Source organism: Vulpes vulpes, chromosome 7 (genome assembly GCF_048418805.1).
Source record: "Vulpes vulpes isolate BD-2025 chromosome 7, VulVul3, whole genome shotgun sequence".
In the NCBI taxonomy this organism is placed as follows: domain Eukaryota; kingdom Metazoa; phylum Chordata; class Mammalia; order Carnivora; family Canidae; genus Vulpes; species Vulpes vulpes.
Genome location: NC_132786.1, coordinates 52,540,776 through 52,556,949, shown reverse-complemented (window position 1 = coordinate 52,556,949; position 16,174 = coordinate 52,540,776). Strand labels below are relative to the sequence as shown.

Below are 16,174 nucleotides of genomic sequence, written 5' to 3'. Positions count from 1 at the left end.
CATTTTGACATAGTCGGCAGCGTTTGCTTGAAATAGGCTCTGAATCAACTGAGCATGGAAACTCAATTTGCCTGGGGATATACTGGCCTTTAAATAAAGAGGGTTGATATTCTCTGGGTGGAACAATGGAGAAATGTCCCAACAACGATAATTTTGTGTATGCTCTAACTGTAATAGACGGTCTTGGTTTCAAGTCATCAACCGCTCATACAATGATTATATATACTTTTTGGAACAGAAGTGTAATAAATGGGCTTTTAAGCTTACTTGAACACATTTTTTTTTTTTTAGAGTACTGATTTCATTACATATTTTCTTTTATTTCTCCCGGAAGATTATTTTTGCGTTCTCTCTCCAGCAACCCTGGTCATGCAGAGTCCCACCTGCTGATCACAGAGGTCTGTGACAGCCATCGCACATTGCTAATGGCAACGCTGCGCTAGTGAATGAATGACCGTGGATGTCTGATTTAGCCCAGGGGCGCCAAGGGCCTGCTCAGAGAGGGTATGATGAAGCTACTTAGGAACAGTGAGACCCAAATTAGGAATAAGTAAATGTGTAAGCAATTATCCATGGGCACATACTACCTTAAAATAATTGGAACCACTGTGCACATTGCTTAAAGCTGCCTGATGCCGGCTATCGACTTGTATCCTCACTTCTATGCTGGCACTGAACACAAAAGAAGAAGAAAGGTAAAAGCCCCATGTATACAAGCCAGACTTCCATGGGACTGTGAAACTATTTTCACTTGTCCTATGCAGTGCATTTTATTGTTCTCTCATTTAAATTGACCATGGATCGGGACGCCTGGGTGGCTCAGCGGTTAAGGGTCTGCCTTCGGTTCAGGGTGATCCTGGAGTCCCGGGATCGAGTCCCACGTCAGGCTCCCTGCATGGAGCCTGCTTCTCCCTCTGCCTGTGTCTCTGCCGCTCTCTCTCTCTCTCTCTCTCTCGAATAAATGAATGAATGAATAGATAGATAGACAGACTCTAGATCATTGCACTCAGAAATTTGGATGGTGAAAAGGAACTTATTTTTCAAGTTACCAAACATGATTTTAAAATATATCTTCAAAAGTTTTTCAGGGACCCTTGGGTGGCTTAGCAGTTTGGCACCTGCCTTTGGCCCAGGGCATGATCCTGGGGTCCCGGAATCAAGTCCCACGTCGGGCTCCCTGCATGGAGCCTGCTTCTCCATCTGCCTGTGTCTCTGCCTCTCTCTCTCTCTATCTCTCATGAATAAATAAATAAAATCTTTAAAAAAAAAAGTTTTTCAAGATATTTGAACAGTAAAAGTATATTGTCTCTATAGGATTTCCTGTAAGTTCTATTTGGGGGGATATTTCAAAAAGTTGGTTCATACAACTTCCAGAAAATTGCTTTGAAAGAATAAAAACCTTGCTTGCTCTACTCTTGGCCACCTACTAATAAATTTCACTTCTCTTATGTAATGGTGATCTGTTAACATTGCTCTTGGAAAGATAAAATTTAAATTTTAAGTCAAAATCCTTATTTAGCTTAAGTAGAAATGTTAAACCAAAACATAGGACAGGTTGGGGAGGTTGGGAGGAAGAGAGAAAAAGACTGAAGAGATAAAGGAGGAAAGACACTAGTCTGTTAACATGATTGGATCATGATTTGTACCATTAACTGTCTTACCATGTTGCGTTCAAACAGGTTCCACTCTACTGAGGTAGTTCTCCAATCTCTATGTACATATAACTAAGTAACTAACATAAATGAGACGTAGTCAAGGCACCTAAAATAAAATACTCATACTGTATTTTAAGTTATTCTAATTGCCTCTTCCACCCTAATTTTAATGCATCCAAATCATTTTTATCATATAAATGAAGTTTGAAAATGTCAGCCAAAATCCAAATCCCAGAATTTTGTTAACAGCAAATAGTTGAGTAAAGTACTTGTGAGATGGGTGAGCAGATCAGATCCCTCTGCTTTTTGTACTGTGACTTAGCATCTGTCTTATCTGTTTCCTGCGATCAAGGTGTCAGTCTGTTGGTGGTAGCAGTTTGGGTATCGTTGTATCTGTTGCTTGAAGTAGAGAACATGCAGGAAAGTTTGGTTCCCAGCTGAATGGATACAGGAAAGGCATTTGTTTTTGGTTGAATGGGTTGTGTAGACACCAAACAATATCCAGCTGTACTGCTTAAGAGGCCATCATCTTGCATGTGACAAAACAAAACAGTCAAAATTATATGGCATGAGGATACCCTTTAAACATGCACACACACACACACACACACACACGCACATGTGCACACACACACACGCACACAAATTAGCTGCTTGCTCTCCGCCTCCAAAGTAAAGCTTATAGTCACAGCTAACTGTATATAAGACACTTGAGTGGTGCTTAAAATAAGAGGTACTTTGTTCTTGCCAGGTTTTTAGCATCTCCAAATTCAAATGCCAGCACTCAAATACCAATTTCCTTATCAACACATAGACTAAAGGAAATGAAATAAAACTAAATAAATGGTACATGAAGATTTTTTAAGTGAATGTACATCTGTCTCCTGAGTGATTAGTGATTTTCTTTGATATTGAATTGTTATGGCGACTCAAATGAGAGCAGCTCTGCCCTTTTATCCCAACCCTCGATTTTTAATGTATCTCAAGACTTTTCCAGACAGCAAAGTTTATTTTATTGAATGCTTTGACGTGGATGGTGAGCTGGTTTCTTTGAATACATTTTAGAATCGATTTCTTCTGAAGATACAGCATATTACCGCTGTAGCAAGAGAAATAATTAGATTTGGTCATACCACTTGTTCGAGAGCTGTCTCAAGCAGATGGGGAGCCCAATCCTTCAATAGCTATAAACAAATAAAATTCAAAACAATGCCATATTTCAATAAGACAAGTAATATATTAAAATAAATCAATGGCTACTTGAATATAAAAAAGATTCTAATTCCATATTTCTCTTTTCCAGACTCCGCCCCCCCCCCAATTCTTTCTCTCCCTTTTAGTCTGTTACGTAATTCTTTAGAGCCAGTGCCTGCACACAGCAATATTTCTTTTTGTTAAATTTCAAAGCTCAATTTGCCCAGAAGAACAAAGCAAGCTGCTTTTAAACTTTGATCTCATCATAAGGTTTCCAATCTAGAAGGGATATAGACACTGCAGGCCAAATTTGTCCCCGATTCCCTAAGAAAATATAGTAGTTTCAATTCAGAGAGAAGTGGAATTTTGGGGATGTGTTGTCCTCATAGCTTCAATCAACAAGCTCTGAACTTGTATGGCCTAAAGAAAGTCCTTCAATGAACTGCACATATAAAATCCAAATCTCCATCTTCAAAGGCCTCTAGCGGTTGATGGAACAAAAAGATGAAAGGCTCATGAGAAGAGATAATTAAAACTTAATGGATGCTTGTTGTATAAGCAGGTGCAAAGAAAAATGATCACTTTAGGTATTCACACGGAATTTATAAAGAGTTCTATGTGTTACGAGTAATTAATTTTGGATAGTTAACACTAGGAAAATGACCCCTAAAAGATGTGGGTCAAGGCTAAGTGCCCAACTCTCTCTTCTGTTATGTTTTATGGGGTGTTTTATACTCAATTTAAGAAAAAGACACTAAATCCAAGCAAGCCGAGAAAAGCTGACCTCTTCTGAAATTTTCTATTGAATTGATTCAGATTAAAGCAGTGACCTTTTGATTTTATGAGGTCTCTCCTAAAAAGCCTCCTAAGATTAAAGGGCACGATACATACCTTGGGGGGAAAAAAATAGACTGATTAGGGCCTCTGACCGGATGGTTTCAGAAAATAGAAGTATCTCTTGCCTGAGCGGGGGGTGGCCATGGAGGCATTTGCTCCAGCTGCACCCAGCCACAGTCTCTCAGGAAATGACCGGTCCACCAACAAAGTGAGATGGGGATGTAGGGTGTCAGGAAGATGTGGGATCATTTTAAAGAGTTTTCAGAACTTCAATCTCCAGTAAGCAACTGTATCTGTCTAGTGGCAGCTACTTTTGTTTGCGTGTGTCAGATGGCTCGAGCTTGAATGAGCTTTTCATACACATTCTGTTTGAAGCCAAGTCTTGCTGTGTTTTCTTTTGTCATCCATGTGTCCGTACAGTGGCATCGCCTCCTCCCAACCCAGCCATCCCTCCTCGGCTCTGCTCCTCCACTCAAGACTCTTTGAAGTTTCTTAAGGTGGCTAAGAAACAATAGCCAGTCTGATCCCCAATTGTGCATTTGCTCATGGAAATTATTTTCCTCTGCACACGAATGTGCTGTTCTTTCTGTGCTGCACACACAGCCGAGTATTGTCAACATCAGACAAGCACCAGCAGGAACTCAGCTCTAAAACATGTATTTGCCACAGGTGAGAGAGTAAACGTAGAGACAGGGGCAAAAAATGAGAAAAACAAACAAGAAAATTTAAAAAGGGAAAGAGAAAGAGAATGGAGAATAAGATTTGCCTTGATTGGCTGGGTTTCAGGATTCTCTACCCGGAAAGCAAAACACCCCCTTCATGGAAAAGTTCCCTTGGGTATCTGTATAGATGACCTCGAGGCTCTTCCTTCACAACTTGAAGTCTCTAAGCCAATGAAACCTATGGATACTGGGTGGTTCTTAGAGGAATTACAGTCAGAACATAAAAGTTAAAAAATAAAAGTCTCAGACTTAAAAATCTTAACACTTTTTCTGTGTAATGTTTTAAGTATTTCCCAATACAAGTTTCCTGTTGGAAAAAACTTAATTACAAAACTATGACAATTTATTCATTTACATAGGTAACCAGGCGGTAATCTGCACCTGCAGTGGGAGGAAAAAGTGAAATGTTACTTCTTACTTAAAAAAAAAAAAAAGAAAAAAAAAAGCAATCACAAGAAGTCACATTCTGAGACTGGTTCCTTCATCTCTCCCTGCTTCTCTTTTTGGATAAGAGGCCACAGGACTTCTTTAAGGACTGAGTACTTTGAAAAAAGACAATAAAAGCCCTGAATGTACTTTTATTATGGACATTCTCAAGTATATACAAAAGTAGAGGGTGTATTTTGCAAGTCTCCTTTCATTGATTGCTTCCACATTACTTATTATGTTTTTATTGTTGAAGAAGTTTATTTTTTTTGTTGTTGAAGAAGTTTAAAGCAAATCATTTCATTCACAAATACCTTTGAGCATCAATAAGGACACTTAATTATCACATTACTCCTTTGTTTTTAGATACCACCAATCCATGATCACACCTTACCCAAGATCAGTGCCTGATACCAGCTAACGTTCTAACCATATGGAAATCTCTCTGTCTCCAAAATGTGTCTTTACAGTTTGTTTAAATCAAGAACCAAACAAAAGAGTCATGCAGTGCAATTCTTCCCCAGTCCTGTCTTTTGTATCCTGGGATGGTCTCCTTCCTTTTCAAAGTCATTCACTTGTTGATGAGATTCAAGAATTTATTTATTTTTTTTAAATGCAAGAAATTCCATATAGGTGGGCTCCCTTGGAAGGATGCCGAGAGTGATCAGTGGGTTCTGGTGTCGTCTGGTTGATCCATCGTTATAAACACCTTTGTCCTTTTACCCAGAGGTCCTACTATCCTTGGATGATTATTGCCTAGATCCTTATTCTATTAGGAGTTACAAAATAGGGCCGCTTCAGTGGCTTAGTGGTTGAGCATCTGCCTTCGGCTCAGGTTGTGATCCTGGAGTCCTAGGATCCAGTCCCATGTCAGGCTCCCTGCATGGAGCCTGCTTCTCCCTCTGCTTGTGTCTCTGCCTCTGTGTGTGTGTGTGTCTCTCATGAATAAATAATTTTTTTAAAAAAAGAGTTACAAAATAATGATTTTTTGAATTTGTCATTTGTTATCAATTCATTAAAACACCTACCTCTCAATTTGACTCTGTGTCACCAGCTGCATCACTCTTTCCAAAGATAACAAAGACTACAGTCAATTTTGCCACCAAATGAAGTCACAGACATGGTGTGGTATCATGGGGGGCAAACCTCAGAAGGGTTGAGAGGAGACATGGAGGGGGGTGGGTTAGCAAGGAGATTCCTTCAACAGCTCTCAAAGTGATCTCTGTATTGCTCAATTTCGGATGGTGGGGGTGAAAAAACTATCATGCCCCCCTGTTATAAGTCTGTCCTCTACGCTATTTGGGAAAGGGCCATACAGTGAAGTATTTTTCTTTACCTTACTTGCTATTATGAAGTTATTCTCAGGGCTTTCCACAGATTTTCTCTATTAGATTATCTCAGAAGGCCACAGCTAATGTTGAGCCTATTTCTCACTTTATATAAAAGTCAAGCAGGCAGGAGGCTGAAAAATCCACTCAAGATTTTACTTGGTGTTTTCTGTCTTCTCCAAATCAAGCGATCCAGAAGAATAAAATGTGAGCTAAAATAAGCTTATCTCCCAGAAGGCCCAAGGGCAAATGTAAGGTTCTGGCAAAGAATTAGTAAAGGCTTAGAGAATGAAATAAATGCTTGTTTCAAATATAATTTAAGGCATTGTGGACTAACACCAGCCTAATCTCTGGGAGAATAAAAACAAGTCCATCTCTTAAATGGATGAGGCCCTTTCCACAACAGCGAGTAAACTGACTCCCAGCTCTACTGGGCCACTAGACACAAAAGTAGCAAAACATTATCTTTACTTGACTGATGAAGATGCTTTTTTGGCCCACCTGTGCCACCTATTAGAGCTTTTGAGGAATGCAATATTGTTTCTTTGGACCCCGTGGAACTCCCTGTGAAAACTGAATCTCAATCTCTCTCTCTCTCTCTCTCTCTCTCTCACTCTCTCTCTCTCATTCCCTTGCCATACCAAATATATATATAGATATAGATAGATATAGATACAGATATAGATATAGATATCTATAGATATAGATATAGATATATTTTTTAATGCAGCTATTTAAGTAGGAGAGACTGTATGAAAAGCTTTCTTCTATTTGCTTGTCCAGTATTGACAATTACAGAGAGAATTTGTATATTTGCAGTTTCATTTGAGATACTAAAAGCAACGAAGCAGACAGGCCTTGGACACAGAGAGAATGGGGCCTTAATATTAGTTCAGCATGCCACCTGACTGTCATGTGACCATACCCAGTTTCCTCATCTGTAAAATTATGACTATAATATTTACTATTCAGGATTATTGCAGAGGCTGTAAGTTATGTGTGCAACACACCTAGAGCAATGCTGAAAGGATACTCAAGGAATGGCCCAATACATGTTATTTACTACTATTATTTTTAGAGAACGTTCGATCTCTAGAACCAAATGAAAACCTATTGTTTCTTTTTTTACCATTAATCAAATCGAGTCTTTAAGCAATATCTGCCTTTCCCATGCTCACTTTCTATGGAATGGAGGACATTTGCTTACTTATCAACACGTTTCATTATTGGCTTGGACCTTCCTGTAGGCTGATCGTTTCTTCCTACCAAGCCAGGTTAAAATCTCTTAGATACTCCCCTGCAACATAGCACAAACTCAAACCTCAGATTTCTTTCACTGTTGTTCAGTAGCTAAGGTGAGGTGGGAGCCTCTCTACTCAGAGCTGCTAGCAAGGCTGGAGATACTCAGCTCAACCTGCAGGCTCAAACCTATTGGATTTAGCCAGTCTGGGCTGCCAGCCTGCCCGAGGCCAACACTTCACTTGACATCACTGGACTTTTGCCTTGTTGTGAAACCAAACTGATCCTCCCTGTAGGCAGGGATGTACCTTATCCTCAGCACTCCCCTCATTCTAGTCCATTGGTTTGAGCCTTGCTACATGCTGACAGATTTCCTTTCAGGAATTGGTATTCTGGGTATCAGAGGATCACTTTTTTTCCTCTGTCCCTCAATCTATAAGGATGGACGGAGAGTGTCAAACCCCTTCACTCCCCTGAGACGTCTGTTTGCCTGATCTGAGATCTCTTGATGCCATACTTTCTGAAGACATCTCCGGGACTAAAGCTTCCTTGAGCTTCTGAAGGTGAAAGTGATTTCTCAGAACCTATATGACCCTTCTTGGCTAGCAAGTCCCAGGCTTGGTTTTCCCCAGTAGGCCCTGCCTAGCCATACCTGAGTGAGCCTTAAGGCATAACATCTAAACGCAGAACTAATATTTGGCGCTCGGGAACCCTGGGTGGCTCAGTGGTTTAGCTCCACCTTCAGCCCAGGGCGTGATCCTGGATTCCCAGGATCAAGTCCCACATCGGGCTCCCTGCATGGAGCCTGCTTCTCCCTCTGCCTGTGTCTCTGCCTCTCTGTGTGTGTGTCTCTCATGAATAAATAAGTAAAATATTTTAAAAAATAATATTTGGCCCTCATTTTCATTGGCTGTTACCAGTGGGAATCATCTGGGATATGGTGGAGACCTCTGGGTTAGGAATCTCTGAATCCATGATGGCTCCTCTGCCAATGGCAAGAAGCAAAGATAGAACCTATTTCTTTCCTTTCTTTGATTTGCATCAAGCATTTTTGCTTGGCTCATAGAACAAAAAAACTCATTGATGAAAAGCATCTAGAATGCTAATATTGGAATTAACCAAAAAGAAAACCACAGAGAATACAGAATTTTTTTTATATAATGGAAGGAAGAATGGCCAATAATAATAAATGGCCAATATACCATCCATGGGTAGTCATAGTTACTACTTCAGAGTATTTTTTTTTCAATTTAACAGGTATAAAATTTCAGATATGTAAAATTATAAGTTCTAGAGGTCTGCACAACATTGTCCCTATAGGTAATAATGCTGTAATATGCACTAAAATTTTGTGAAGAGAGTAGATCTCTTGTTAAGTGTTCTTAATGCAATTTTAAGACATTTTTGGAATCATGACATGCACACACACTAAAAACATAAAAACATATTTTTGCACATACATCTTTTGAAAACTTGATATTAGTTTATAAATTTTTTAACTTCAAAACAAGGAACCAAAAGTTACAGAATCCAGAAAGTCCAATTAAGCTCACTGTTCCACTACTATCATGCTATAAATGTTTACTAAAATTGATGCCTATTGATAATCAGTTGGAAATTTGATTATTAAAAATGTTAAAGATATTCATTTTTAAAAAGATTTATTTAGCTGAGAGACAGCGTGTGCACAAGCATGTGCACGTGTGGGACTGAGTGGGAGAGGAAGAGGGAAAGAATCTCAAGCAGACTCTGCTGAGTGTGGAACTGACTGAACTCCAGGGCTCAGTCTCATGACCCTGAGATCATGACCTGAGGGGATGTCAAGAGTTGATCACTCAACCTACTGAGCCATTCAAGCACCCAAGGCTTTCATGTTTTATAGCAATTTTTGCAGAGATTTTGATTTTTTCAAAGATTTTTATAGTTAACTAATTGGAAAGCTCTAGTTTAACTTCTTTTCCTATCTTGTGATATGAGTCAAATTGTTAAATATTTCTGAGTTTCTGGGCCTTCCTCTTTAAAACTGGAATATTGAGGGCATCTGGGTGGCTCAGTTGGTTAAGCAATTACCTTCAACTCAGGTCATGATCCCAGGGTCTTGGAATCGAACCCCAAGTGCTTTCTTTCTCTCTCTCTTTTTCTCTCTCCCTCTCCCTTTCATAAATAAAATCTTTGCAGTAATTAAATAAATTAAATTAAATTGGAACATTGATATATACTGACCATAAAATATGATAGTATATGTTTCATCTGTCTTTCACAACTTTTTGCCACCATAACATACATGACATGTTACATGTCCATGTGCATCACATGCTCTGAGCATGAACTGTAGAACCTGTGTTATCTCCCACATAAGGGATGTTAAATGCAAATGAACATGAATGAGTTCAGGATACCTCAAAGATTAAGTAGCATTTTTTTTCCAAATTAAATCTATCAGTGTTTCACAAAAAAGATGTCTAACTCTACCATGTTAAAAATACATAATAAATTGGTAAACGCCAAACCAAATAAGGTGCTATTATTTTAGTAATTAGAGTGGAAGGTCTAGGGGCACCTGGGTGACTCAGTCAGTTAAGCATCTGCCTTGGGCTCAGGTCATGATCTCAGGGTTCTGGAATGGAGCTCCACAGCGGGCTCCCTGCTCAGGGGAGAGCCTGCTTTTCTCTCTCCCTCTGCTGCTCCCCCTGCTTGTGCACTCTCTCTGTCTCTCTCTCTCTCTGTCAAATAACTAAATAAAATCTTAAAAAATAAATAAATAAAGTGGAAGGTCTGTTTCTCACTCTGCAAATATCTCACTCAGGTGGATAAATATTTTGCAAGTTTGGATGCCACCTGACAAAAAATAATTAGGAAACTCACTATTTAATTTGTTAATTTGTTACCTGATTTAAATTAAAGATAAATTAAGCTGTGTTCTTTAGTTATTAGCAAGATTCAAGTAAACAAGGTTTAGAGAAATAAATAGTATTGAGTTTCTTTGTGCCTGATTTTAATAATGAAATCACTTTCAAAGACAGCTCCTCATTTGTTCCACTTAGAATAATTTTGAAAGCAAATCTCTGAGCCATAATTGATTGCTTTCAGATAACACCTTCATCTCAAATGCTTGCTTATTATAAAAGCTAAATAGTGTTCTTCTAGGCATAAATTCTGATTTTATTGATTCATAAAATGAAATTACCAGTAGTCATTTAAATAAGAATGAGCATTAAAATATGTAAATAAATAATGGCTATATGTGAAATTTCTGATATATTTAAAACTGAATTATAATTAATGGAAATTCACTGTCAGTTTCCATGGCATATTTACTAAAAGGCTACACAGCAATATAATTAAGCTTTTAAACTACCTAAGATTATTTTTTATCATTGCTGACCTTAGACTTTTTGGTAGAAACTTTATCCCAACCATCAAGATAAAAGAAAAAAAAATACTCTTTTGTCTCATCTTAAAACTTACACCTCCTGTGGTTCAATCCAAAAGATAATGCATCTGCTTAACATCAAGCAGTTTTTAGAACTCTCCTTGAGAATTTTTCCACCATCAGTGATTCATAACCACCTCCTTTATGTGATCGTATGATATATCTTTTAAAGTCTACATTTTAAAGTTATTTCAGGGGCCCACTTAATCAGACTTACAGAGCCCCGTGGGCTCTCCTTCATCTCCTCTTCACATGCATTTTGTCTCAACATTCCTGGACCTTGTCTGCAGCTGGCAGCTCAAACCATGGTTTGCCAGCACGCCTCTTTGGCCAAAAGAATAACCCTGGATTTGATCTCTAGAATGCATTGGAAGGTTTTCAAATAAATAAAAATAAACACTATTTTTGGTGAGCTGCAAACATGCATCCTACACGTAAATGCCTACAATTATGTGTGTTGGGGGGAGAGTGTTAAAGATTTGTTTATGCTACAGGTTCATTATTGGCAATTTTTAAATGATATTCAGGAGGGGGAAAAAAGATTGTCAGAGAATGAGCATTATTATCCAATACAACAGGTAATATTTTTAGGAAAGGAATGCAACTGGAAAGAAGAAATCAAGCCCTCTGAGGACTGGGATTAGATCCGTTCCGTTGGCCACTTTATCCCCTGCACCTAGTGGGGTGCCTGACACATAGTAGGCACTCAGAAAGTATTTTAAATAAAGGAGCAAGGATGGGAGAAGGAAGAGGAGAGAGTGAGAAATAACACCCACAAAATATTATCCTCATCCAAAGTCATGACACAGCCCATCTGGAAAAATTCATGGTTATTTGCATGCAGTTATGGTCGTAAATATCTAATGGAGTTCTCAAAGGTTAGCATAAACAGCAGATAGAGTTGTTTTTTAAATAATTAATAATTGTTTCATCCCCATGTCCACCACTTGTGTTATTTACTATTTCCAGCCAACCCTCTCCTTTTAGCTTTGCCCTTTCTCCATTCCCCCAGGGCAAGACCCAGTGCCGAAATCCTTAATCTAAGAAGGAAGAAGTGACTTTACTCAGTGGAACCCAATTATAAAATCCAACCTCATAAGTCACAGGGATTATCCTGGAGTTACGCACGAGGAAGAAAGCCACCCACAGGCTCCCACCTAGCAACCTTCCCCCATTTTCAAGCCAGAAATAAAACTCATGGGGGTGAGAGGGGTTAGGCCGTCCCTTTTTACTCCTTTACCAAAAACAAAAACAATAACTGGTGGAATAAGTGAGCCATCAGATGTGACAATGAGATGGTTCTGGGGCAACTGGTTTAAGGCGTCCTGAGGCTGATGCCATGGAAGGCAGAGGCGTGCGGCCTGGCTGTGCGGGGGAGGGGGGGCAGCAGGCTGTGACTTCTGTGCCCACGGCATCTGGTTGTCCTAAGTACCATGTGTAGGTTCTTGAAATCCTGCAGCATCTTCTGGCTTGGGCTCCTCTAGACACAGTCCCTGCGGCAAGATTTGAATGGTTTAATTGAGAGTGATCTCAGGAAGCCCTTGAAGGAGGTAGAAAAGGGAAACAAGGGAAGGGGGAAGGAGATTAAGGAGATTAAAAAGGAGATTAACTTGACTACTGTGGGTGCCCTGGGTGCCGGGCATGGACCCCTACTGAGAATCTCTACCTCCAAGAGACTATGTGTGCTGAGCTGCCGGAGGCGAGGGGCACGGAGGCTGCAGTATTTCTCCACCAGTTCTCATCTGCCATTAACTCCAGGGCATTTTGGGGCTGTCCATCACATTTCCCCGTGCCCCCACCCCCCATCCAGGTGAAGCCTTCAGGCAGACAGGTTCGAGCAGAGGAAGAAACCCAGTGTAAGGAGCAGTGGGCGCCCAAGGGGTGTAGGTGGAGCAGTGGCCCCGCCTGTTACTTGTAGCAATACAACCCTTTCACCTTTTACAAATAGACTTGGTTATAATTTCCATGGCTTAAATCACTAAATCTTTGATCGTCGACCAATAGTAACAATGACAGCTGCAGCAGCAAGCACATGGTGCTTATCTTCAGCAGAGGGACGGGGGCGTGTGAGTCTCCAAAAAAGCTATTGGTGCTTGTTATCCCCACATCTGTGTCTGAGAGGGCTCTTTACCTGGCCATCCAGGGCCATGCCCCCATTGCTAGTCATGCAAAATCCCCTTTCTTGCTTTTCTAGTTCATTCTGCTCTTGTTCCCCCCCCCCTTTTTTTAAGATTTATTTATTTATTTATTCAGAGAGAGGCAGAGACACAGAGGGAGAAGCAGGTTCCATGCAGGGAGCCTGATGTGGAACTCGATCCCAGGACCCCGGGATCACACCCTGAACCAAAGGCAAACACTCAACATCTGAGCCACCCAGCTGTCCCTCTTTCCTTTATCATTGTCTCTCTGCCCTTCATCGTCAGTGCTGCTTACCTCCACCTGGATTAGTACAGTGATCTGTGGGCTGGTCTTCCTTCTTGTACCAACCCCTGCACAGCACAGGCCAGTGCCAGCTCAGCCTTCCTAAGCACAAGCAAGCTCATGGCCAGAATTTACAGAGCTTTTGTTATTGCCTGTCCATCAACCCAGACTTCTCTGACTGGCACACAAGGTCTCTAGCCAGGTGCCAACCCCCCCTTCCACCAGTTCTTCCATTGCTCCTACCAGGTGGTCCCCTCTGAACCTCCAGCTACCCAGTCTCATCGTCATTCCTTATTGAGATTCCTTTCTCTGTCTCTGCCTCCCCACCCCACCTGCAATGCATCCCCCAACTCTTTTCCTTTACCAGTTATGGCAAAACTATATTCATTTCTAAACTAAGTTTTGCTTTTTACATATTATCGATATTCTTCTATCAAAAAGGACCTTCTTTCCACCTTTTGCAAGAGGCCAGATAAGCTCAAGGTTGATAATGCTTGACCAGGGCAAGAGAAATAAATGCTATGTACTAACTTAACAGAAACAGTCAGGAGAGGACCTCATCCTTTTGTCCCTTAATAATGCAGAATGCTCAGGGGTCAGGGAGATGACATAGCTACTGAGAAGCATGGAGGTCTGATATAATTGGATTAATTTGATCTTGGCAAAAGTGGCAACTTCTGTGTTGCCATATTGGGGGGTGACTTCTGGTTCCATTTGGAAAGATTACTTAGCAAACTAGTGCTATTTTTTCTTCTCTCTTCATGCTAAAGAAAAAGTGGTGATAAAAAGCATGGGAAACCACTTTCCAGAGATTTAGTGGAGAAGGAAAATAGCATAATCTCTCTGTGATAAAGAATGTAAATGCATTATCCGGTTATTAGAGGCCAAATAATTTTTTGAGATGTTAACATTGAAATATTAGTTGGCATTCCCCCAGAAAGATCCTAGAGAGGATGGCTGGATGACATGTTAGGCAAGGCTAAACTTTTAGCAATGAATTCCAGTCTCTCTAAAAAGTTTCAAACTCTATATCCTAGAGACCTGAGACCCAAGAAGACCCTACACCAACTAAGATTCATGCCCAGTGATTGAAGGGATCTCTGTAGTACCTTACTGCATCTTAAGACCCAAGGCCTTAACACAATTTTGACTGAGATTGAATCTCCTGATCCAAGGGATCACATGTGTTGAATTCTGAATTAAGCTCATGTATAGAAAATAAGGAAATGTGGTCTTCAATGCTCAACTGAGTCTGTGGGTTAAGAGCATATCCAGTAGATATTATTATACACATTAGTTGATTCACCTGCTGTCTATAAAAAAGAGAACTTGGTTTTGCCCCAGAACCATCCCTGACTGAAGGGGAAGTGTTAAGCAGACCTTAAGTTATGAATCCAACCTATCAGTAGCCCAGGTTGAGTAACATCTTATGGACAAAACTAAAATGAAGAGCTATAAATAGATTATAAGAAAGGCAGTCAAGGTTGTCATCTGTAATAATATCCAGAATAATGGTACAACATCAAAATATAAAGCCCGACATCACAGTTAGAATAGTAATTGGTTTTTAGCTCCTTCCTTACAGTAGAGTTTTAAACATATGTGCAAAGAATTGGAAGATATTGATTTTAATATTTTTAAGGATTTTATTTACTTATTTGAGGGGGCAGGTTGAAGAGCAGAGGGAATGGAATGAGAACCTCAAGCAGCATCCATGCTGGGCACAGACCCAGACACAGGGTTCCATCCTCCAACCCTGAGATCATGACCTGAACTTAAACTAAAAGTTGGATGCTTAACCAACTGAGCCACCCAGGTGCGTTAATTTTAACATGTCTTTAATTTGCTGGCATTGGTCTGGGCACTGGGATCCACCAGTGAACCAAAGATGAAGATTCCCTCATTCTATTGGAAGGTGCAGAAAACATGATAAATGAGTAAGTTATAATGACTTAAAAAGAGACAAGTGGAAAACAGTAGAAAGTAGACCTGAGCACAAGAGTCCGAGCCAGAAGAATGGAGCCAGAGCACTGTCTTAAGCAGAGGTCAGGGTAGGCGCTACTGAGTGAGTGACATTTAAACAAGATATGAAGGAGTCGTGGAGCTACCCTGGCAGGTAACTGGAGGACAAGCATTTGGGGGAGAAGGAATAGCAGGAACAGAGGAGGAAATGCCTGTGAAGAATAAAAGTGAGGCTAGGGGAGAGGAAAAAGGGAGAACTTCCACCCCACAGTGCTGCTCTGACCCCTGCAGAAGGAGGAGGGAAGGAAGAAATGCTGATTTCCAAGAGCCTCAGATTGCGCTGCAGCTCTGAGGACGTACAGCGCCATCAGTGGGGAGTCCCCAAGCACACGCTGCTCATTAAAGACGTCACACAAGCAGAGAAATGGCTAGCTCCAAAATTCCTGCCTTGCTCCAGCACCAGCTGGGTAAGAACACAGCCTTGATCTGAGCATTGCGCAGCTGGGAGCCCAGGTTCTCTTCAAGACCTGGCATGTTCAAATAACAAAATCAAGTCATTGTGGCTAAAGCAGAGCGAGCAAGAGGGAGAGCAGTGGTGGAGGTCAGAGAAATAGGGAGATTGGGGGTCAGATCATCCGTGAGACCATGAGGACTTTGGCATTTTACAGAGTGGAATAGATTTAACACCAGTGACAAACACTGGGCAGTTTTTTTTTTTTTAAAGATTTATTTTATTTTTTATTTATTTATTTATTTATGATAGTCAGAGAGAGAGAGAGAGAGAGACATAGGCAGAGGGAGAAGCAGGCTCCATGCACCGGGAGCCTGATGTGGGATTCGATCCCGGGTCTCCCGGATCATGCCCTGGGCCAAAGGCAGGCGCTAAACCGCTGTGCCACCCAGGGATCCCAAACACTGGGCAGTTTTGAGCAGAAGTCAGTGACATCATCTGACTTC

The 16,174-nt window shown here is 40.6% G+C and overlaps 1 protein-coding gene across 2 annotated transcripts in view; it reads left to right on the top strand.

Annotated features, from left to right (window-relative positions):
* Nucleotides 1–16,174, top strand: part of TENM3 (teneurin transmembrane protein 3) — a 2,512,213-nt gene that overhangs the window by 1,749,311 nt on the left and 746,728 nt on the right. The window lies entirely within an intron of this gene.